The following is a 26,357-nucleotide window of genomic DNA, read 5'->3' as shown; positions in this document are numbered from 1 at the left end:
ATTGTTTTTGAAAAAGGTTTCTTAGTCTGGTGTTACTCAGGATGTCAATAATAACCGACATTAATAGAATGTCTGAAGGTTGGCAATACACTTTATTTGAAGTATATGCCACTGAATGCCCCAACAACTCAGTGAAATGGGTAGCAACCCCATGTATTACCATCATCCCAATTTTTCAAATGCAGAAACTTCATGTTAGAGTGGTGAAGTTACTGGCACGTGGTCACCCGTTAAGTGTGAGAGGCAAGACTGGAATGCTAGTTTCCAAGCATAGCATTTTATCTACAGTGATTGGAGCAAAAAGCTAGGAGCTCAGAAGATCTGATTTCAGAGCAAACAACCTCAGAAACTTACTATCTTTATGATCCTTGGCAAATCGCTTAATTTCTGTTTGCCTCAGTCTCCTCATTTGCAAAATGGGAATAATAAAAGCACTTACCTCCCAGGGCTATTAGAAGAATAAATTGAGATAATAATTGTAAAGTACTTAGCATGTTGCCTTGCACATAGTAAGCTCTCTAAATATTAACTTGTTAATTAACTTAATTAATTATTAATTAACTTAATAGTAACATTATTTTGGTAAGCTAGGTAGCACAATGGATGGAGAACTGGGCCTAGACTTAGGAAATCCTGAGTTCAAATCTGACCTCAGACACTTACTAGCTGTGTGATTCTGTGCAAACCCTGTCTGCCTCAATTTCCTCATCCAAAAAATGAGGTAGAAAGGAATTAACAAACTAGTTCAGTATCTGTGTTAAGAAAACCCCAATTGGAGTTATGAAGAGTCAGATATGACTGAAATGGCCAAACAACAACATTATCATTGCACTGAGCTGCCTTTCATTTGAGCTTTCTTGCATGTTATTTTATCCTTTCAGGACTAAAACTATTGTGTTCCAGGAACCAAAGTGGAGCTCTGGTTCTATTTCCTTGAATGGAAGATGAGGACCCAGGGTATCATCTATGGCAGAAGAGATAGATGCTCCTTTCTTGGCCCACTTCCAAAGGGCCCCAATGAATATCTGAGTTCCACGTGGTATATAAGTTTTCCCTTACATGCTGGAACAGGTCTGTTTTCTGTCTGCTCCTGAATACCATCTTTGGACAGACTTGCTTTCATGTAGTCCTCAGTGAATCCATCGTGTTCTAATTCTTAACATTTCTCTTCCCATAAGAGTATTTCAGCTCTGCTTAAACCGTGGCCTAAGTTTTTCAAACTGCTTTGGATTCATTCCTACTCCATTCCTTCCCTACCTTGGACCTGCCTTTAAAACTGGAAGAAAGCTATCCCTTCTCTTTTGAAGTTTTATCTGATTCCTTGGCAAACTTCTAGTTTATAATTTTTTAATTAAGATGCTTGTATTTGAAAAGGTGGTGACAACTGAGCTTCGGGCTCATCTGGTTTATCACATGCTCCAGGACAAGTTTAGGTCTGGATTTCAATCAGGTCATAACATGAAGTCAGGATCTGTGATAATCTAATTACTCACATGAACAGAGGCTCATTGAGATAAATGAAAGACTCCAGAGGCCAGTGTGCCCTGCTTAACTTTGCTCTGTGCCCCTGAATTAGCTCATTTTTATATTTTTTGTCCTTGAACTCAAAGACTAAGATTTTCTGAATCCTTTCCTATAAACTCTTCATGGGCTACCTTTGGGATCATCCAATCTAAAGTTTCTAAACCTGGCGTCCATGAACTTGGGTTTTTCAAAAATAACTTTAAATATAATTGGTTTTCTATGTAATTCTATGTGTTTAATATATGCCTTTAAAAGCATTTTTGAGTAGTACATAGACTAGACTGCCAGAAGAGTCTATGGCACCAACTTCTGCTCACATCCAGCTTGGTCTTCATTTTACAGATGACAAACCTAAAACTCAGGCAGCTATTATGTGACTTGACTTGCTTAGCTCATTAGTGACAGAGATGATATTGGAATCCAAGCCTGGACTCCAATGCTTTTTCCCCCACTAAGCTACAATGGATTTGGTCCTTGAAAACAGGACATCATGAATATCCTTTCATTCATTTAGCAATGGACTGAATTAATGAAATTAAAATAAGCAAGCATCTACTAAGTGCCTATTATGTACAAGACATAATGCTAAACATCAAGTCTACAAATATATATAATAGCCCTTATCCTCTGAGAACTTGCATTTTACTGGAGATTCAAAATGTGAATAAATATACACAAAGAATTGCAAAACAATTTCAAAAGGGAAATAATATTGACAATTAGGTGACTCTGGAAAGACTATCATCAGTGGCAATCAAATTTTGCTTTAAAGGAAACTAAGGATTCTACAAAATAGAGGTGAAGAAGGAGCACATTTTAGACAAAGGCAATCACTTGTCTTGTGGTTCAATGGAATATCATGGTTGAAGAAAAGCTCGCTTGCAAACTTAACTAGAATGAAGAAACAGTCTTGTGAAATAATACTGGAGAAGAAGGAGAGAGCTAGATGGTGATGGTGAGGGACTCTAAATTGCTAGCTGATGACTGTGCTTTGTCCTAGAAACAATAGGAAGATTTTTGAGTAGCGAAGTGAATGGTCTGCCCTATGTTCTAGGGCTATCATTGAAAGATTTCCTCAAGGAAAGTAAATTTCACAAGGGCTGGGACTCTTTCATTTTTCTTCATATTCCTTTTTTTTTTAATTTAATTTTATTTTTTTCTTTTAAATTTATTTATTTATTTACTTTTGAATTTCTGAGATAAAACAAACATTTCCATAATGTAACAACAACAAAAAAAAAGATTGCACACGAAACTGCCAATCTATTATGTACTACTTGCTATTCAGTTTAAATATATAATAAAATCATCAAATAAATATCTTTTTTCTCTTTTTTCCTCTTTTGATCCCCTTGAGATGTCTACCAATAGACATAAATATGTATGTATATATAAAATCATTCTATTTTTTCTATTTATCAGTCCTTTCTCTGGATGTAGATAGCATCTTCCTTCATGTAATTCCCAATATACAGTATTTAGGGTATAGTAGGTGCTTCATAAGTACTTGTTGAACTGATTTGAAACCTCAATCTCAAGTATGGTACCATGAATAACTGGATTAGGCAATTGCTTATTCCAAAAGATATATCAAAATATTTCTGGCATCTGCAAAGTGATAGTTGAAAGTCTCACCACTTGAATCATTGCAGGGTAGATTGGGGTATGGAGAGATAAGTAGTGGATTAAAGCATAGTCTCTAGAAAGTAATTATTAATATGCAAATATAATAAGATCACAGATGTAGAAATAGAAGAGACCTCAAAGATCATCTAACCCAGCCCATTAATTTTACAGATGGGGAAACTGAATGAAGTCCAATGAAGTTATTTAAATTCATTGTCTTGTTTGACTGAGATTTTGGTGAGAACTAAGACAAAGAGACCTACATACTAAACTTATAGACTCCAATAGAACATAGATAAGATTCCTAAGAGAAAAGACTGCTTTTGTCTTTTGTGTCTAGTGCCTAGCACAATGTATGGCACTTTGTAGACACTTATTAAATGCTTTTTGATTGATTTTTTTCACATATTAGTAATTTCCTCCATGGAGGGAATAAGTTCCCTTATAGAAGTCTAGGAAGGTGAACTGGAGCTTTAAACTTTGAAAGAGAATTTTGGGGATGTTATTACCAAAGTAGATTTGAATCATTATTTTAAGTGTAATAAAACTTTATTTCCATATAATATTTGGATGGAAATATTTTAAAATGCTTGTTTACTTATTTTTAAATAATAGCTTTTTATTTTCAAAATATATGCAAAGATAGTTTTCAGCCTTCACCCTTGCAAAACATTATGCTCCAAATTTTTCTTCCTCTCTTTCTCCTTCCCCCTCCCTAGACAGCAAGTAATCTAATGTATGTTAAACATAGGCAATTCTTCTATACATATTTCTACATTTATCATGCTGCACAAGAAAAATCAGATAAAAAAAGGAAAAGATGAGAAACAAAACAAGAAGCAAGTAAACAACAACAAAAAGATGAAAATACTATGTTGTGATCCTCATTCAGTCCCCAAAGTCTTCCCTCTGGATGCAAATAGCTCTCTCCATTACAAATCTATTGGAACTGCCCTCAATCAAATCATTAATTTTTTTTAAATATTAAAAGATAATCTTTAAGAAGACTATATTATAAAGCAATGGTGATCAAAACCATTTGGTACAGGCTAAGAAATAGAGTAGTCGATCAGTAAAATAGGTTAAGTTTATAAGACACAATAGTCAATGACTATAATCAGTGACTATAAGGCTATAAAAATGTTTTACTATAGTAATATTGATAAACACAAAGACTCCAGCTTCTGGGATAGGAATTCACTATTTGACAAAAATTGATGGGAAAATTGGAAATTAGTGTGGCAGAAACTACATTGACCCACACCTAACATTCTATACCAAGATAAGGTTGAAATGGGATCATGATTTAGATATAAAGAGTGACACCATAAGCAAATGAAAAGAACGAAGAATAATCTGCCTCTGTTTGATAGATCTGTGGAGAAGGAAGGAATTTGTGGCCAAAGAAGAACTGGAATGCAAAAATGGACAATTTTGATTATATTAAGTTAAAGAGGTTTTATACAAACAAAAGCAATGCAGACAAGATTAGAAGGGAAATGGGGGAAAAATTTTACATCTGAGGGTTCTGATAAAAGCCTCATTTCTAAAATATATAGAGAACTGACCCAAATTTATAAGAATACAAGCAATTCTCCAATTGATAAATGGTCAAAGGATATGAACAGACAATTTTCAGAGGAAATAAGTAAAACCATTTCTAGTCATATAGAAAATTCTCTAAATCACTATTGATCAGAGAAATGCAAATCAAGACAGCTTTGAGGTACCACTATATACCTCTCAGATTGACTAAGATGACGGGAAAAGATAATGAAAAATGTTGAAGGAGATATGGGGAAACTTGGGCACTAATACATTCTTGGTAGAATTGCGAACTGATCCAACCATTCTAAAGAACAATATGGAACTATGGCCAAAGAGCTATTAAACTGTGCATACCCTTTGATCCAGCAGTATCTCTAGTGGGCTTGAATCCCAAATAGATCATAAAAAGGGGAAAAGAACCTACATTTGCAAAAATCTTGTAGCAGTTCTTTTTGTAGTAGCCAGGAGGTGGAAACTGAGTGAATGCCTATCAGTTGGGGAATAGTTGAACAAGTTCTAATATATGAATGTTATAGAATGTTATTATTCTGTAAAAAACGATAAGGAGGATGATTTTAGAGAGGCCTAAAGAGACTTAGATGAACTGATTTTGAGTGAAGTGAATAGAATCAGGATAATATTTATACCATCATTTGATGGATGTGACTTTTTTTCAGCAGTGAGGTAATTAGAGCCAGTTCCAATGGTCTTGTGATAGAACATCTGTACCCAGAGAGAGGACTGTGGAAACTGAGTGTGCATCAAAATATAGTATTTTCACTTTTTTGTTGTGGTTTGCTTTCATTTTGCTTTCTCTCTCATTTTTCCCTCTTTTTTGGTCTGATTTTTCTTGTGCAGTATGGTGCTTGTGGAGGTATGTGTAGAAGAGTTGTGCATGTTTAACATGTATTAGATTGCTTGCCATTTGCAGGGATGGAGAAGAAGGGAGGGAAAGGAAATTTGGAGCACAGGTTTTTGCAGGGATGGATATTGAGGATTGCCTGTGCATTGGAAACATCCATCCATATTAAGCTAGAAATTTGGGAAATAGAGACTGTTTAGCTATTTTAACTACTGCCAATACCTAATTATTTTGTGACTTATACAAGGAGAAGGTGGTCCTCCTTTAAATTTCAAGAGCCTAGGATAAAGTCCCGATTAGTCTACTCTAGTTTCAGTCCTGATTTTAGGTAAGGACAATGATTTGATCCCAATTGATACTAAAGTGTTGTCTATCAGTTTGCTAAATAGGGAAGTTGAAGAGATCATTGTTGTAGAGAGTAGATGAAATTTTTTCCATGAATATATTAATTCCTATACCTAATTTATTTTTGCTTTTAATTTGTGATAAATAGGTACTCAGGCCAAAATTATTTACATCCCACATTCAATCACTTGTCATCACTACAGTGTGTGTTATTACATTTCTAAACTTTGTACAGCCTTATTTTCCCATCCACAATATAAAATAAACTTTCATAATTAATGGACCAATCTACAGAGTTCCATTCCCCACTTACACACCTACATTTCCCTGGAGTCAAGAAGCCCTGTATATGTGTCCACAAACTATGTTTGCATATGTAAATTCAGGAACTAGAAACTATGTAAATGAAATACCTTCTTCCACATTGAAAGCATTGGTAGTTATTTTTTGGAAAATCCCTATCTTTCTAATGTTAAAAATTCTGCGTTTTTTTTTTTTTAACTTGCTTAGTAAGAAATATAGCTGCATCATACCTCTCTCTGGCTGTTTAAAAATATTATATTGATTTCCTAAGCACTTATTCATAGAAGGGTGGATTTTTTGAAAACTTCACTTTTGCCATAAGAAGACCTTTGACCTTAAATTTTATCCCCTCCCTCTTTTTCTGGTTTCAGGTTTGTCTGTGATAGCCTGAAAATATCTTAAAGGTTCTCCTGGATCTTTTCTATTTGGAGAGGATTTAGGTCTGAGGGTGATTTGGCTTTCTCACATTCTATTGCCATCTGGAACTCTTTGTTCAAGATTGTCAGAAGAAAAAAAAACCAGTCTGACTTAGGAAAATAACATTTGGCAGGAACTTGGCAACAATAATGCCTTTGTTGCCAGAATACTTGTTCACGGTGTGGGTGGCTCAGATGGCACTTAATTAAATACATTTCCTTGTAAATTCTCAGCACCATGTTCAGTTTCACTGATGGCTAGTAACCACATCATCTCTAAGGCAACTGAATTTCTCAGCTTGCAAGTAAAAGAAATAAGCATTTTTCATAGATATGCATTGCTTTTGTGAGACATTAGTCCCATCCATCTTGAATATTTTTAAAGAAATTATAGTCTCAAACCATTATTCTAATTTAATTTTCTTGTAGTTATAATCTGGTGCAGCAGGAAGAATGCTTGATCAGGATTGAGAGGATCTGAGTTCAAATTCCAACTCTGACACTTGTGACTTGTATAACTTTGTCTTCTCTTACTATCTGGTTATCTTAGTAAGTTATTGTTATATACCTTGTTATTTTAGTTTCCTCAACACTAAAATAAAGGGTTCAGATGACTTTTAATATTTATGACCCTATTTTAAGAGTAGAGGTGTAACTATTGAAAAATGGATAAATTGATCATTAAAGCTTTTCTCTAGATTTAAAGAAAAAGTTTACAGGAAAAAGAATTAACAGATTTTCCCAAAGATCTTAATGCAGATTTTGAAATGATGAAAACAGTAAAACAAGAGGAGGCTTTTAGTAATGCTTTTATTTAAAAATTAAATTAACAAGTTCAAATTCTTTCAATTCTCCCAACTGATAATTCTTAATTAAGCTAGTAAAGTATGTGTAATAAAAGTTATTCCATACATGTAGGATGGAGGGTATTGTGTGGCTAAGAGAAACAAAAGAATCATCTCTAGTCCCATCTTTCTTGAAGGGAAACTTTATTTTTTTGCCAGGAATTGAAATAAGAGGTTAGGAACAAAAGTTTGGTCACTTCACTTTTCTTAAAGGGTGTGGAAGTTCAGCTAGAATTATATCTTCCTTAAATATTTTCAGTCTAGGTGTGGTTTTCAAGTTTGAAATAAGTTTTATATCCAAGGCTTGACTTTCTTCCCATTAGTGCAATTCTCACAAGTAACATACATGTAGCAAATAGCAAAGAAGCCTATTAATTCAAATTTATAGCAAAATAAAAATCAGAGAAAGTATATTTAGAAAACTATATAAGAACAAATATCATACATGCAATGTGAAGGGCTCTCTCATTGGGAATAAAGTGACTTAGCTCAAGCAAGGAAGAAAGTTTTAGATTTTACTAACTTCAGTCTCTAGTGCAGCAAACTTGGGATAGAGATAGGACAGAGATTGTCTATTCTTTTATTGGCTTCTCATTCACCCTTCAAACAACCTGAGATTAGATTGAAAGCATCTATCTTTTCTCTTGAAGCTGGAAGCCAGAAACACCTGAAGTGACTGTAAAACTCCAAGAGACAAAAGAACTTGAAAAGACTTAAGAGATTGGTGCTTTCCTCTCTCCAACTCTCCCTTGCCTGTCATTCAGGTTCAGGGTATCACCCTCCACTAATGAGGGGGAAAGTCCCATGCCAATGGTTTTGGGGACTCAGTTATATCTAAGACTTTTGAGGCACCCTTTTAATGCTTCAAGGTATAAACTTGTTTTGCAACCCATTTTTCTTCTTTCTAACAGTGAGTATGTGGGGAATATGTAATACAAATAAAATTTCATCCAAAAATGATGGAACTTAATCTGATAATCTCTGAAGTCCCTTTTAGCCCCAAGTCTATAATCCTATGATTTTACTATTCCCATTTTACAAATGAGGAAAGTGAGACTCTGAAAGGTGAAAGTATTTATTTGTTGTCACATAGTATGTCCTGGAGTTGGGATTTAAACCCATGTCTCCTGACTACAGATTCAGCATTCTTTCCATTATATCACACTACCTAATAGGAAGCTCTTTATTTGCACAAGTGACTTTAAACTTAATCATGAGCAGATCACAATGAAGACAGAAAAACTTACTGTTGTTATTACATTGTTTTTCTTCCTTTTTTTCTATGAACTTCAAATGGGAATGACGTCCTGGCACTATTCTGCTGTGTGTGTATATGTATACATACATACATACATACATACATATATATATGTATCAATGTCATATATACATATAAATGATAGCCTTTTAAATTGAATAAAAGTATGATTGCTTTTATTTATATTTATACATTTTAAGATTCATAAAGTATTTTCCTCATAATAAACCTTTGTGGTTATTATACCACTTTGAAAATGACTCAGAGGAAAAAACTAAAGCTTAAAGATTTGTTAATAGCCTCAGAACTAGTGATTGTTGGAGATGGCATTCAAACCTAGGTCTTTTGACCTTCAGCCTTATACATCAAGTGATTAGCACATATCCATTCTCTGAGGTTCTATTGAATGAAAAATTCAGAAACTTTGGTTAATTTTCTAAATTTCACAGAAGTACAAATCTAGAGAGATTAGGATATTTTCTTATTCAGCAAGAATTGTTCCTTCCTTTCTTCCTTCCTTCCTTCCTTCCTTCCTTCCTTCCTTCCTTCCTTCCTTCCTTCCTTCCTTCCTTCCTTCCTTCCTTCCTTCCTTCCTGTAAATTACTTATATGAAGTCAGCATTTTCCAAGCTTTGCTGTACTTAGAAAAAACCGTGTTGGATAAGGTAGTATGAAGGGCACTAGGTTTGCAGTTAGAGGAGGGATTACTATCTTGCCAGGGCAAGCATGAAGTTCTTTGGACTTTGGGTTTTTCATCTGTAAAATGATAGTATTGAATTAGATAAGATCTAGGTTGTCTTCCGGTTCAAAAGTCTATGTTTCTAAAGCTGTCAAATGGCTAGAACTTCTGAGTTTAACAAGAAAATATTTAGTAGTCATGAGTCAGATATCTAGTTTTGCCTAGGTCATGCATTACAAAAGTTTTGTTTGCTTATTTTTAATGGAAGTCACTTATTTCTTTTTTTGTTTTCATTTGTATTCTATATCCTTATAAATCTAAGACAGTGTGATAAATAAATATATTTATTAGTAGAAAAGTTACAGACATTACTTTCATTGAAAAGCATAATTGTATCTTTAAAATGATTGTACAAGTATAACCTAGATCAGATTGCTTGCTATCTTGAAGAAGGGGAAGACAAAGGAGAGACAGAGAAAAATTTGGAACTCAAAATTATAAAAATGAATGTTGAAAACTATCTTTACATATAATAGGAAAAATAAAATACTGTTGAAATTTTTAAAAAGTCATTTAAGGAACCAAAAAAACCCATAATTGTAATGTCTCAGAATACTTATGCATTGTCAGAGAGCCATTTCTTCCCAACCCCCTCATTTTATCCACTCAGTTAATCAAAAGTAAGTTATATAAGTTGGATAAGTGAGCTGGGAAGCAAGAATGTTGAGTTTTTAATTCCAACTTGAATAATGAACTGTTTTGTTGCTGGGTCTCAATTTCCCTATCTGGAAAAGGGGCAGAATGATAACCCTTCTTTGTAATTTTCAGGATCTGTGTAAAGATTCCCTAGAGGAATCTGCAGAGATTTAAGTTTCTCCAAAGGAAAGGGGCTGTTATTATCCTTACTGCTTCTTTGTCAATGTAGCATTCAGATCCATGTGGGAATTGAGAATTGAATTCTTAATTAAAAGCCTTACTAAAACAACCAGCCGCTGCTGCTGCCACCCGTACCCCACACTTCTGTTTATCATCCGCCAGCCTGCTGAAGAAAATTGAGAAGAAGACTGAACAGATGTTAGCTCAGTGTGATACTCTAGTCAGAGTGTAGCTCATACTTAATCTGTTTTGTGGCATATTCTTGGAGGCCTTGGGCTCTGCACAGCATTTGAAATGTATTTCAGGATGTGTTCTGAGACCGATACACTCTGCTCACAGAGGCAAGCTTGCTTTTTTTCAAAGTGGCTGATGGTTCATGTCAGAAAGGACTTATGGGGACAGGATATTGCCTTCTCATTTGAGCATTGCTTAGCACCATATTTTTTCTGAATAACCATTCAATTTATAATCTAAGAGATGCACTAAGTCAAAGCTGACCCTATTTTTCCTAGGTTCAAACTGAATCTATACTTTCATCTCTTTTTATTGGGTCAGATAACTTCTGATACCTTTTTCTGGACTTGGAATCTAGTAATGAATCATACCATGATTACAGCTTGGTCTTCTCTTGACTGGCTCTTTCACATCAGGACACAGCAATGTTGTTGCTAAGCCAGGGCTTTGGTGGATTCTGTACATTGGGAATATTAGTTCTTGCCTCTTATTCTTATAGGGAAGGAAGCAGGAGCCACAGGTTATTCGAATTGGCTAGAGCAAAAGCAAAATATGGTTTCAAAGAGGCAGGGAATAAATCAACTATCTTTGCTCTTGCTAAGTAGAACTAAGTTGGGAGAACTGTGTATTAAAATAATAATTAATAATAAATATGTATTTTAGGACTAGAAAAGTGTTTTACATACATTATATCATCTGATCCTCATAACAATGCAATGAAGTAAGCATTATATATACTATTTCCCCATTTTACAGTTGAGGAAAACTGAGACTAAGAGAAGTTAAGTGACTTTCTTATAGTCACACAGAAAATGTCTGAAGCAAAATTTGAATTCAGATCTTTCTGACCTTAAACTTCTAATTGGGAAAAACAATATTTAATAAAAACTTTTCTTTCTTTCATTGATTCATTTATTCATTCATTCATTCATAAGATCATAGATCTAGAGGTGGAAGGATGGCAGAATCATTTGATGCAGCTTCTTATTATACATATACAGAAATTGAAGTCCAAGGATTCTTTACAGTTTCTGGAGATAGAATCTTAACAAATAACTGAAAAACATGCATATATGTGATTGAAATGAAGTGAACTCTCTTAATGCATTTGCTCAGTGTAAGCAATAGGGGTCTGACTGCAGAAAGAAGTGTTAGCTCTGAACTGTCCAAGATGGTATTTACTCTGTTTAGGTCAACTAAGAGAACTCAGTTCCTGATCTTTGGAAGAGAGTACCTCTAGACCAGGGATTCTTAATTATTTTTAGTGTCATGAATCCCTTTGGTGGTCTGAAAAAGCCTATTGCCTCTTCTCAGAATAATGTTTTAAAATAATTAAAGGAAATGCTAAATTTTTATTAGAGATTAATGAAAATAAAAGACATGACTTTTCCCATACAAGTTCATGAATATCATGAAACTATCCTCTATGGGAGATTGTGAGTCTCACATTAAGATACTTGTCTTTAGCTTATTGTTTAAAGTCTTTTAAAAAGTCTAATTGCTGGGAGCAGCTAAGTAACATAGGGGATAGAGTACTGGCCCCAGATTCAGGAGGACTTGAGTTGAAATTTGATCTTAGACACTTGACACTTACCAGGCAAGTCACTTAGACCCCAATTACCTTGAAACTCCCAAGAAAATGATTTTAGTAGCATGGCAGAGCATAGCAGTGACTCTGTTAATGGATCATATGTTTTGTCATTTATGTCCTAGGGTACTGTGTTAAGTTGAGTCATTCATACTCACTTTGTTATTTCGTATTTAGAAATAGCTAATTAGCTTCAGATGCCCTATGCGTAATAAAATATTATATATTTTTATGAATAAAATAACTACTATTGAAAACTCAGTATAGTGTACACTATGCTATACTGCTGCTATGTGTTTCTTACCCTCAACTACACCATTTATAACCTTAGTTTTTTTTTTCTCTTCTTATGACAAATCTTTTTCAGACCCCCATTTCTGTGATTCTTGCCCTCTTTCCCTCCCCAAATTATTTTCAATTTTTAATAAATGTAGAAAGAATTTATTAAGACTCACAATGTACCAGGTCCTGTGCTAATAAAAGGGGATGCAAATAGAGGCAAAAAAAACCCACCACAATTTCTGTCCTCAAAGAACTCACAATCTAATGGGAGATACAAGCAAATAAATATATACAAACCAATTATAGATAGGATAAATTAGAATGAAAAGAGGAAAGGCATTAGAATTAAGAGGAACTGGGAAAAACTAAGAAGATTCAATTTTATTTGGGACTTGAAGAAAGCCAGAGTAGGTAAGAAGAAGGGTTGAGAAAGCAGAACATTATAGATATAAGTGCCATGTGGGAAAATACTTGGAATGGAGAGATGGAGTACTTTGTTCCTGAAATAGTAAGGAGGCTACAATCATTGAATTAAGATGCAAGAAAATTAGAAAAGGCCATGATAGGGTAGAGATCTAGGTTTGGAATGCCAAACATAGGATTTTGTATTTGATCCTGGAGAAGAAAGGGAACTGCTAAAATTTACTGAATGGAGGACAGGCAGTGACATAGTCAAACCTGGGCTTTAAGAAAGTCTTTTTGATTGCTAAATTGAGTTTGGATTGGGGTGGACAGAGATTGGAGACAGGCAGAGCCACCAGTAGACTCCTATAATAGTTCAGGTATGCGACAATGAAGACCTATACTAGAATGGGAGCAGTGTCAAAAGAAAGGAGCATATTTGAAAGATTATCTTAAATTATCTTGGTAATTGTTCCTCAAGGAAAGGAACAGGTTGTTTCCCATTTGTCTTTAGATTGAGAATTCTCATGCACTCAATAAAAGCTGATGAATTGTAATAAACTCCTTTTCTTTTTTGATGAAACTTACATTAGCTAAATATAGTGAAGATTCTGACCTGACTCCTTTACAGTGAAGTTGGCTACATCTCCTCAAAGTCCTAGGAAGTGTCATGACTTGGGCCCCAATTCCAATGTATTTCTCCTACTTTTAACCACTAGTAATTAGCACCCTGGTTCCATTGAATCAATTAATATTGGCTTTTACAAACTGATATTTGCTTTATAGGCATAGCAAGAATAGAAATATGAACATTACCTCTCTCCCTTCCCCAATACTCAGGGACAGCACTTTTCCCATATCTCTTTGGTACTTGGGAAAAGTAGTCTCAATCTTCATACATATTTCAACATAGCATTTGGTCCCACAATTACTTAAGTTGCAGGCTCTGGCAGCTTATTCTCCTGATCTTTCAAGCTCACAATGTCATAGACTGTAATTTCCTTTGCTTAAAATAGAAAAGATAGCATGAAAAAAGTTAAATCAGAAGTTCGTGTTCACAAGCCTATGTCAGCTTAATATCATGTTCTCTTTCATCCAACAGCAGCTAAGCAGGAAAGAGCCAGATCAAGAAAATCCTATATTTCAGTCATTTCTGACTGTCCGTGTCTCCATTTGAGACTTTCTTGGCAAAAATAGGAATGTTTTGCCATTTCCTTCCACCTCATTTTATAGATGAGGAAATGGAGGGAAATAAGAGTTAAGTGACTTGGTCAGGGTGGTCACTCAGCTAGGGTGTGTCCAAGGCCAGATTTGAACTCAAATCTTCCTGACCTTAAACTTCTAATCGGGAAAAACAATATTTAATAAAAACTTTTCTTTCTTTCATTGATTCATTTATTCATTCATTCATTCATAAGATCATAGATCTAGAGGTGGAAGGATGGCAGAATCATTTGATGCAGCTTCTTATTATACATATACAGAAATTGAAGTCCAAGGATTCTTTACAGTTTCTGGAGATAGAATCTTAACAAATAACTGAAAAACATGCATATATGTGATTGAAATGAAGTGAACTCTCTTAATGCATTTGCTCAGTGTAAGCAATAGGGGTCTGACTGCAGAAAGAAGTGTTAGCTCTGAACTGTCCAAGATGGTATTTACTCTGTTTAGGTCAACTAAGAGAACTCAGTTCCTGATCTTTGGAAGAGAGTACCTCTAGACCAGGGATTCTTAATTATTTTTAGTGTCATGAATCCCTTTGGTGGTCTGAAAAAGCCTATTGCCTCTTCTCAGAATAATGTTTTAAAATAATTAAAGGAAATGCTAAATTTTTATTAGAGATTAATGAAAATAAAAGACATGACTTTTCCCATACAAGTTCATGAATATCATGAAACTATCCTCTATGGGAGATTGTGGGTCTCACATTAAGATACTTGTCTTTAGCTTATTGTTTAAAGTCTTTTAAAAAGTCTAATTGCTGGGAGCAGCTAAGTAACATAGGGGATAGAGTACTGGCCCCAGATTCAGGAGGACTTGAGTTGAAATTTGACCTTAGACACTTGACACTTACCAGGCAAGTCACTTTAGACCCCAATTACCTTGAAACTCCCAAGAAAATGATTTTAGTAGCATGGCAGAGCATAGCAGTGACTCTGTTAATGGATCATATGTTTTGTCATTTATGTCCTAGGGTACTGTGTTAAGTTGAGTCATTCATACTCACTTTGTTATTTTGTATTTAGAAATAGCTAATTAGCTTCAGATGCCCTATGCGTAATAAAATATTATATATTTTTATGAATAAAATAACTACTATTGAAAACTCAGTATAGTGTACACTATGCTATACTGCTGCTATGTGTTTCTTACCCTCAACTACACCATTTATAACCTTAGTTTTTTTTTCTCTTCTTATGACAAATCTTTTTCAGACCCCCATTTCTGTGATTCTTGCCCTCTTTCCCTCCCCAAATTATTTTCAATTTTTAATAAATGTAGAAAGAATTTATTAAGACTCACAATGTACCAGGTCCTGTGCTAATAAAAGGGGATGCAAATAGAGGCAAAAAAAACCCACCACAATTTCTGTCCTCAAAGAACTCACAATCTAATGGGAGATACAAGCAAATAAATATATACAAACCAATTATAGATAGGATAAATTAGAATGAAAAGAGGAAAGGCATTAGAATTAAGAGGAACTGGGAAAAACTAAGAAGATTCAATTTTATTTGGGACTTGAAGAAAGCCAGAGTAGGTAAGAAGAAGGGTTGAGAAAGCAGAACATTATAGATATAAGTGCCATGTGGGAAAATACTTGGAATGGAGAGATGGAGTACTTTGTTCCTGAAATAGTAAGGAGGCTACAATCATTGAATTAAGATGCAAGAAAATTAGAAAAGGCCATGATAGGGTAGAGATCTAGGTTTGGAATGCCAAACATAGGATTTTGTATTTGATCCTGGAGAAGAAAGGGAACTGCTAAAATTTACTGAATGGAGGACAGGCAGTGACATAGTCAAACCTGGGCTTTAAGAAAGTCTTTTTGATTGCTAAATTGAGTTTGGATTGGGGTGGACAGAGATTGGAGACAGGCAGAGCCACCAGTAGACTCCTATAATAGTTCAGGTATGCGACAATGAAGACCTATACTAGAATGGGAGCAGTGTCAAAAGAAAGGAGCATATTTGAAAGATTATCTTAAATTATCTTGGTAATTGTTCCTCAAGGAAAGGAACAGGTTGTTTCCCATTTGTCTTTAGATTGAGAATTCTCATGCACTCAATAAAAGCTGATGAATTGTAATAAACTCCTTTTCTTTTTTGATGAAACTTACATTAGCTAAATATAGTGAAGATTCTGACCTGACTCCTTTACAGTGAAGTTGGCTACATCTCCTCAAAGTCCTAGGAAGTGTCATGACTTGGGCCCCAATTCCAATGTATTTCTCCTACTTTTAACCACTAGTAATTAGCACCCTGGTTCCATTGAATCAATTAATATTGGCTTTTACAAACTGATATTTGCTTTATAGGCATAGCAAGAATAGAAATATGAACATTACCTCTTTCCCTTCCCCAATACTCAGGGACAGCACTTTTCCCATATCTCTTTGGTACTTGGGAAAAGTAGTCTCAATCTTCATACATATTTCAACATAGCATTTGGTCCCACAATTACTTAAGTTGCAGGCTCTGGCAGCTTATTCTCCTGATCTTTCAAGCTCACAAGGTCATAGACTGTAATTTCCTTTGCTTAAAATAGAAAAGATAGCATGAAAAAAGTTAAATCAGAAGTTCATGTTCACAAGCCTATGTCAGCTTAATATCATGTTCTCTTTCATCCAACAGCAGCTAAGCAGGAAAGAGCCAGATCAAGAAAATCCTAGTTCCAGCTATATTTCAGTCATTTCTGACTGTCCGTGTCTCCATTTGAGACTTTCTTGACAAAAATAGGAGTGTTTTGCCATTTCCTTCCACCTCATTTTATAGATGAGGAAATGGAGGGAAATAAGAGTTAAGTGACTTGGTCAGGGTGATCACTCAGCTAGGGTGTGTCCAAGGCCAGATTTGAACTCAAATCTTCCTGACTCCAGGGCCAGCACTATCTATTGTGCTACCTACCTGTCTATCACAGTCAATCAATAATTTGCTTCCTTATCATCCTGAAACCAGCTAAAGAATGTCTGTGCATGCACAAATTTGAGAGCAGAGAACTTCCATTATATTTTATCATTCTTGTTTGCAATCAGCTTTCCCCAGCCTCTGTCATGATAGGAATTGGAAGATGATAGAATCAGCTGTCTCTACATTTCCCACCAATCTGTACTTCATCATGCTCCCCAGGAGCTTCATCATTTTGCAAAATCATATCATTGCAAGATTTCTCCCTCCTACTGATCAGATAGGGTAGAAAACAGAAAGCTTCTCCTGATCCCCTATTTAAGGCACTCTGACTAGTTCTCTCTATTATCTGCACTACTTTATGATGCCCAACATTAGGTACCTTTTCCCCTGTCCTTTTCAACTTATTTTTACGTGTTTGTCACCATTAGTAAGTGGCAGAGTTAGTATTTGAACCTAAAATCTCTGATTTTAAATTTAGTACTTTTACCCTATACCAAACCAAACTTCTTTTCTGAGAATAATAATGTAAAGATAAGAAAACTGGAGTCTATTTGCCCCTTATAAAAGCAGTAGACTGTGTGTGGTCTGTTTGTATTTGAAAGGGGTCTGGAATTGAGACTTTGTTTTATTTAGCTTTTTAATTCTTCCTGGACTCTTCTGGATCCTTGTTGATGCTTTCTTGGCAAAGATACTAATGCGATTTGCCATTTCTTTATTCAGCTCATTTTGCAGATGAGGAAACTGAGGTAAATAGGATTAAATGACTTGCCTAGTATCACATGACTAGCAAGTGTTTGAAGTCAGATTTGAAGTCAGTTCTTCCTGACTCCAGACTTGGCACTCTCCTAACTGCCTTAATAGAGACAATTAACTTTCTCCAAGGCTTTGGTGAGAGTTTAAATACAAGGAAACCAATTTTGAAGTTGGGGATGAGAGACAGACAGACAGACAGAGAAACAAATGTTGAAGAGACAAAGTCAGGAAGAGAAAGAGAGAGCACACAAGTCCCTATTAATTATATATTATATGTTATGTATATGTATTAGTGAGTGCCCTAAATTTTGGGTAAAATGACATGATGGAAATTTTCTTATATATCCTGAGTACATATTCTCTGAACTGGAAATCTTAATGGAATCTTCTACTCCAATAAATGCTTGTCTTCAAAGGTAATTTTGTTCAATGTCTATCTTATGAAAGGTAAACACAAGGTAAAGGGCCAGCAGTTTTAGAAGCATGGGCTCACAAAGTGCTAATCATCTTTTGTGTGTAAAAGTTGATGTGAGGGAGGGGCCATGGGTGTGCTGGTGAGTATTTAGTAATTGTCCCCAAGAAACACTTTAAAGTTTAATCTGTATTATAGATATTTTCATCATTTTATTGAGTAGAGATAATCAATACAAGAATAAATCAAACCCTGATTTGTAATGATGGAAGATTTTTGAGGTGTAAATATTCATACTGAAAATTTAACAATAAATTGGGCTTAGCTGAAGTACACTCCTGAGAACAGCCCAAAGGGGTGCTACAATAATATTCAGTTATTTCTGTATTATTTCTAAAGAGTTAATTCATTTTGAGGAGGATCAGTGGCAAATACTGAACTCTCCATTTATCTTTCTCACCACAGGAGATCTTGGGGTATCTCCCCCAGCTGCCAGTTCAGAGAGTATGTTTTCAGGATATGAATTAAGTTAATATTGACTGAAATGACATCATTGGAAAGCTGGATCTATTCCTTCCCTTTCTTCTTCATATTTTGTATATGCACATAAGTACATATGCATCTGTGTATGCAACATATACACATACACACATGTATATACACATGCATGTGTGTATTACATATATACAAATACATATTTGTATATATACATATTTATATGCATGTGGTCTTCTTTGATAAAGCTTGATCAGCAATTTGAGGGCAGTGAAAGCATACGCAGCACAGAGACGGCACAGTGGTTCAGTGGAAAGCTCACTGGGTCTGGAGTCAGGAAGACCTGAATCTAAATCTGGTGTCAGACACTTACTAGCTGTGTGATCCTGGGCAAGTAATTTAATCTCTGCTGTCTGCTTCAGTTTCCTCAGCCATAAAGTGAGAGTAATAACAGTACCACCTTCCCAGGAATGTTGTGAAGATCAAATGATATAATATTTGTACTGTTCAATCCAGTGCCTGGCATATAGTAGGTGTTTAATAAATGCCTGTTTCCTTTTCTCTGCTGTTTCTGTCAACTAATTGCTCATTCATTTCGAATGTAACACTATTTGGGGTTTTCTTAGCAAAGATACTGGAATGGTTTGCCATTTTCTTCTCATTCATTTTACAGATGAGGAAACTGAGGCAAACAGTGTCAATTACTTGACTAGAGTCATACAGTTAGTGTCTGAGGTCAGATTAGGATTTATGAAGATGAAGCTTCCTGATTCTAAGCCCAGAGCTCTGTCCACTGCAACGCCTAGCTGCCCCTATTACATTGTAGGTTCTTAATAAATGCTTATTGATTAATTGCTAGAAGTCACATAGTAAATGCACACCTAAGAAAAATAGAAATAAGTTTTGGATTACTTCCTGCTTTGGAAGACCATTCTGGTATCTTAGATAGATGAAAGTAAATAGAATATTGTAGAGAAGGAAAAGCAAAATTCCTGTTTTATAGAATGAATTATTTCCAAGATTACAGCACTAGCCCAGGAAACTCCTAGTGTCCAAACACACAGACATCGGTTGAAAATCACATCCTATATTTTAAACTTGTCTTACCATGATTATTTCAAGAAGATGTAAATCATTAGAACAGGATTAAGCTTTTTCTACAAAGTCAAAACTTTCTAATTTTCCTGCTAATACTAAGACCTTTAATGTTAGCTATTGCCAAGTAACATCTTGCAGAGTTTATTCCAATGGATCATAGTATGATCATAGACTGGATCATAGACTTAAAACTAGAAGAGATTTCAGAGATCAGCTAGTCTATATTTTATAGGTAAGAAAACAGGAGACCAAATAATTTAAATGATTTGGCCAGGTTACCTAAACAGGAAGTCTTAAATCTTGGATTAGAACCTAGATTCTCTGAGACAGTGATGTATCCTACAAATCTTCTGAGAGACTAAGTGATCACCCAAGCTTTAAGAAACAAAAACCCTTTGTAGGTTGTACAATTATGCTTCCAAAATGTCTCTCCCTTATTTCCCTGATAGTGGCTAAGTGTATCTGGTTCTTAATTTCAGTATAAGCTGAGCTGGTTGAAGCCAGCTGTCTGCATGGCCTGAAGTGACCAAGTGGCATTTCCTCAAGGAACAGGACTTGCTAGGTGCCATAGCACAGCCACTTGAAGAGAAGTATTGTCAAATGACCAAATTAATCCAGTCTACTTTGTCAGTGGACAAGAGGGGAGGGGAGCACTTGACTTCTGAGATAAGTCTACAGTATGGGAAGAAAAAAATCTTTGTATTTAACTCTGCAGTTTCATTTCACTGCATTGCATGTTTTCATTTAACTATAGCTCTAGTGAGTAAATAGTCAAAGCCTGGGCTGGTATCAATGGATGAAGTTGCTAGAATTCAGATACTTCTAGATCACCTAATATACCCAAAATAGATTAATGTGCTTGTTTTCCTGAAATCCTGCCAACATTTTTTTCTTAATCTTTCATGGAACTTTTAGAGATGCTTTAATTTGCATTTTTTATTAATGATTTGGTACAGGAATATGACTTTTTTATATGGCTATTGATAGTTTGAATGTCTTCCTTTGAGAAGTATTCATTCATTTATCAATTGAGTAACGACTTTCATTCTTGTAGATTTGGATCAATTACTTATGCATTTTAGAAATGAGATCTTTACAAGAGAAATTTGATGTAAAGCCTTCCCCTATCCCAATTATCTGTTTCCTTTCTATTTTTTGATGAAAACTTTTTTTCAGTTTAATCTCTATTCTGTTTTTTGGTCATGATTTTTTTTTCCTATTCACAGATCTGAGAGAAATTTCTTCCTCATTTCTCTAATTTTTTAATGATGTGACTTTTTCTGTCTAAGCCCTATATCCATTTGGAGCTAATTCGCTAAACAGTATGAGTTGTTGGACTAAATCTAATGTGTGCTATTCTGCTTTCCAATTTTACCAGTAGTTTTTTGTCGAATTGTTAGTCCTTAGTCCCAGATGTTTCTTTGGGTTTATCAAATACCAAGCTGTTAGGTTCATTTGCTCCTGCATGTTGTGTGCCTAATCTATTCTACCCACCAGTCTCTTTATTTTTTTAACTAGTACTAAATAATTTTGATCAATACTCTTTTGTGTTATAGTTTCAGATCTAGTACTGCTAAGCCCTCTTCCATCCAGCTTTTTTTTTTTGTTTACCCTTGAGATTAAAAAAAAAGATATTATTACCTTTGAAATTCTTGACTTTTTATTCCTCCAGGTACATTTTATCATTTTTTCCTAAGCTCTGTAAATTGATGCTTTGATAAGACAATTATTCCTAATTCACGTGATTAGAGGTGTTCACTTGCTCAAATCTTTACCACATTCAGATCTTGCTGAATATAGTCCGGTCCTTTGGAATGTCACAACATTTCTCGCATGGTTCTAAGACTATGGTGTGATGAGTGCTAGCTTGAATTTGGGAAAAATTGGTATGATCAAGGATTTCTTTTTCATTAAGAGTCCACTGAGAAATAATCACACTAGCTATAAGAAACAAGAGTACTTTGAAGTTTGTACAATGATACTTCTAAATGATGTTTTCTCCCTTATTTTCTTGGTAGTAGCTAAGAGGCCCTCAAGTATTATTATACCTTAACAACAATTTTTGAAGATTAACTGATTAAATAAAATGGCCATACTTAGTATTAATTTCATATAGAATCAAATTCTTACAGTTTTACTTTTTCTTTGCTTCATTCATATCTACAAACAATTAAATATGGTACAAGAAACAGAGTATTGGACTGGTAGCACAAGAATCTGAGTTGGCTTTTCCCTGACTGCCTTTGTGACATTAACACAACACCACCTAATATTTATATAGCACTTACTATATGTTAGGCAATCCTCAGTTTCTTCATCTAGAAATTGAGAGGATTGGATGAGCTAATATGAGAGGTCCTATCTAACTCTAAATTAAGATCTGATAATATTAGTAGTTTTTCTTAATGACTGATAAGTTGATTTTTCATACACAGAGATACACATTTAATAAAAGAAAAAAATCCAACTACCCACTAACCAAGATTATTACTACTTTTGTTATGATTTGAATTTTGGAAATATAGCATAATGTATTGATTTTTAAAAAACATTTTATAGATGTTTCTTCTTCATACAGTGACAAAAATCTATAAAATTCCATGTTTTAGTGTACAATGATATACTTTACAATTTAAAATACTATTTACAGAAATTTCTATCAAGTAAGCCTAACAAATACACTTGGTTATTTTTATATTTGTATATTTAAATTAAAAACATTTTAGTTTTTGTTTAAAACTTACATAATGTTAAATGTTTAAACTTTATACCTATATATAATTTAACATTTTACCTCTTGATTTATAATTCAAAGTATCCAAATTACTTAGTAGCTGATAGTTTTAGAATTAAAAAATTTGTGCTTAAATAATTTATGAAATGAATGTGATGTATAATGGAATAATAGAATGCAAGAAGAAAATGATATTGTTAATTTAAATTTGCAAAAGTAGTTTATGAGAATATAAAAAGTTATCAAAATACATATGTACAAATAAATTAGCAAGGTTTCCTCATTTTAGTACTTTGAAAAAAATGAAAAGAAGCAGTATACTATATTTCACAGTGAAATGCTTTCTACTTAGTTTGCAGTACTTCAACTTACATCATATTTCCCTTTATAAAATTTATGCAAATATTTTTCTATTTTTAGTGGCAAACTTTTAAGTACATCATCAGCATTATAAATGGACAAATATCAGTGGTTCTAAAGTAGATAAATTTTGTCTAGAAATTGTCAATAGTTATTTGGAATTAAACCTGACATAGAAGATGTTTTATAACAAGTGCTTTGAGGTTGAGCTCACTCTTCCCAGAGACTAAGGAGGTATAGGAGAGAATGTATTCTCTGACTTGAGAGAAAGCTTTGTAACGTGTCATTGCTATATAATCTTAAAACTTTAAAGAAAAAAAAAAGAAAATGCCCTGTGAATCAAGATTCTTGGAGTCTTGAAGCAGAAAACGAGTGAAAGAAGTCATACTTCTGCTTAGTTAGAGAAGGGAGGGGAAGACAATGGACTAGGGGCCAGAGGTTAGAATGTGTGAACTTTTCCCCTAGTTCCTCTTCTTTAAGGGAAAAAGGGCAAGATCTAAGAATCACGCAAGATTTTAATTATGTGGATTTGATTCTCATGAGCTGATGCTGCCTCTAACATCTTCAAGCCAGGACCTCAACACAGAGATTAAAAAATCTAATGGACTTCTTCCTAGGGAATCTCTGCAGAGTAATGGTGTCCAGTAGTAGACCTTCAAAGGATCATGTGAGAAGAGGATCGAGAAACTCTTATTTGAAGATTCTAGATAATACATAGTATTTAGTTAAAAATCAATCTATGAATATCTTTTTGAGCAAGTTGGGTGAGGGGAAATGTAAAGGGTAAGGGTACAGAAATGGGGATAACAGAACTAACCAAAATGTGGGAGACAGGACCAGAGAAGAGCTAATACAAAGCATAGGTTCAGTTGTTTTTCAATCTCTCTTGGTCTTGTAGCTATGATGGCCTGGTCCCTTTGACAGAATCCGATTGGTGGGTATAGCTCTATTCCAGGATTTAGGTCTGTTTATATCTTGTCATGATGACATTCTAGAACTCCAGGGCTCATCTTTTGGAAAGTTGGTTCTGTTTTCAACCATGTAAACCTTGAACTGACCATTAGAAGTCAGGCAGAAATGTGATTAAGCCAATGAACCTCTATCTTCACAGGATTTGACCAGAAGAAGCTGGGCTTTTGTCCTTCAGAAAATATGCTTCTTAGTTCCTAGTATCTGCTAGTAATACAGCTGCAATGATTACACAACTCGGTCAATACCAGCTTTCTTTTTCCAGGTACTCAGAAGATTATCTAACAAGAAGAGTCTTCAGTCTATCTATATTTTTTGATCATTCACCCCACTACCCACTGATATCATCTCCTAAAGAGCGAAAGAAGATTTGCCTTTTAGCCAGGCCTTTGGAATATACATGGAATAATTCCAAGATCATCAACAGGCTCTCTACTTTCTCCAGCATGATTGAGATTTTTAAGGGATGAGCAAAACTTTTCATTCTAAAATTTTAGATGAAAGGTCTAAACTTTCAAATATCCCAAACAGAAGCAGTGAGATTGACAGATTCATTCACATTAAAATGTAAATGATTTTCTGATCAGTTTTTGATCTGAAGAGGTCAGGATAGGGAGAGCATGAAAGCCATGTGTACCTGAAGGTAGAAAAGAAGCACCCAAAAGGTTAGGAGAAAGGGATGCCAAAAAAGGTAAACTTTGTGACAGTTTTATAATTTTATATGAATCTGGATAACTTTTTTCCACTGTGTCCTTTCAAGTATACTTAGTGAGTTGAAAGATATGCAGGGAGCTATTCAAAGGATTGGAGGGCAGCTAGATGGTACAGGGGTAGAGCTGCCAGGCCCAGAATTAGGAAAACCTTAATTAGAATCTGGCCTCAGACAGTTACTAATTGTGTGACCTTGGAAAATCACTTACTCCTGTTTCTGTAAATTTCCTCATTTATAACATGAACTAGAGAAAAAAAAAGGCAAACCATTCCAATATGGTTGCCAAGAAAACCCCAAATGGGGTCACAAAGAATAGGTCACGACTGAAATGACTGAATAGCAATTTTTAAGGGTCTGAAAATTGCTAATAATTGCTATGTCTCTATGATCGCTTTCATTATCTTGAGGGGATCATAGAATGGTTTTAGATTTAGAGTTGGAAGGATCCTTCACAGCTGTTTTGTCCAAATCCATAATTTTAGAAGCTCAGAGAAATTGTGACTTTCATAAAGGTGCAAGCTACAGCTTGAGGTTCAAATTCAGGTCTTTTTACTCCAAAACTAATGAGTGCTTTTCCCATTGCATTAGCCTTTCTCCATCTTGAAACAGGACACTCAGCATCTTTGAATTCTATATATATCCTTTTCAAATCATATTAGGATATCATCTTATTATAAATTGCTTCAAATGTATAATTTGTCTTTGGTTCATACAATTCCCCATGTTGTATTTCTAGCACTGATTATTTTTGGAGAAGGAATTTGTTCAGATGTTTATTTTCTTTGTTTAATGAGGACATACACCTTGTTGTTCTTTACTCTCTGCTACAAAAAGTTTTAACCAAAATGTATTGGGAAATAACTTTATTTAATGACTTGTTTTTGATTGCAATAACGTTTGACTCTCTCTTTTAACCTCAAACCTTTCACCTGAAACACAAACATGCCACACTTGAGCTTTAATTGTCAAAGAAGATTAAAAGTGCACCAAATCATTTTGCTTAGAAAAGGGTTTGTTGTTGACACAGGCACCAGAAGCCTAGAGGCTTGAGTAGTGCAGACGTGTATTTGCAGATCCATCACTATCCAAGTATGCTGTCGTGTTGAAAAGTAGATGAATGATTTGCCTGATCTGGAGCAAGTTCATAAATGCGCTCAGTACAATCCTGGCCTTTGGTGCATTGTTTGTCAGTTGTTTAAATGGAAAGAATTTACTAAGATCATCAAAGATGGAGCTCATTTCTTAATTAGTACTTACAAATGGAAAAATAATACCCCGGACTATAGACGGGAACTCTCTTCTCTAGTAATTTTTTTTCACCTTTGCTGCACATGATTTTTTTTTTTTTTTACTTTGCTCTGGCCTGAACAAATTAATATTTAGTGAGAACAAAAACGATTATTTTATTATTAAACAAAGAATAACACTTTGAAAATTCAGGAGACTCAGGAAGCTTATCCAGGTACTGAATTTGCACATGATATTTTTAAAGGATTTTTTCCCTGGATTCATCATGTAAAGCAACATTTAAATATATGTTTTAGTTAAAATCTTAGCTGTGATTCTTATCAACATTAGTTGGCTGTTAACACATGTTAGCCATCTTTCCATTGGCTAATTCTAATATGTATTTGGGAAGTCATTAATTTTGTTTTTAAAAGGCTACATTATCAGCTTCTTGCTAACATTATCAGGCTAATCTTTGAAATATATTTTTTTACAGTATGGCTCACTTGATGATGAAATTAAGCAATTAATGTTGAAACATTTGTAACTAATTCTAACTTAAGCCATTAAATAATTAGGTACTATAACAATGTTAGCTTTTGATATCTCTCCACTGATGCAAATACAACTGATCTGTAATTGGTGATAGAAGTCAACAGTTATAAAGCAAATAAATA

Source organism: Antechinus flavipes, chromosome 1, assembly GCF_016432865.1.
Source record: "Antechinus flavipes isolate AdamAnt ecotype Samford, QLD, Australia chromosome 1, AdamAnt_v2, whole genome shotgun sequence".
Classification (NCBI taxonomy): domain Eukaryota; kingdom Metazoa; phylum Chordata; class Mammalia; order Dasyuromorphia; family Dasyuridae; genus Antechinus; species Antechinus flavipes.
The sequence above is the reverse complement of the archived record's forward strand: the minus strand, read 5'-3'. Positions refer to the sequence as shown.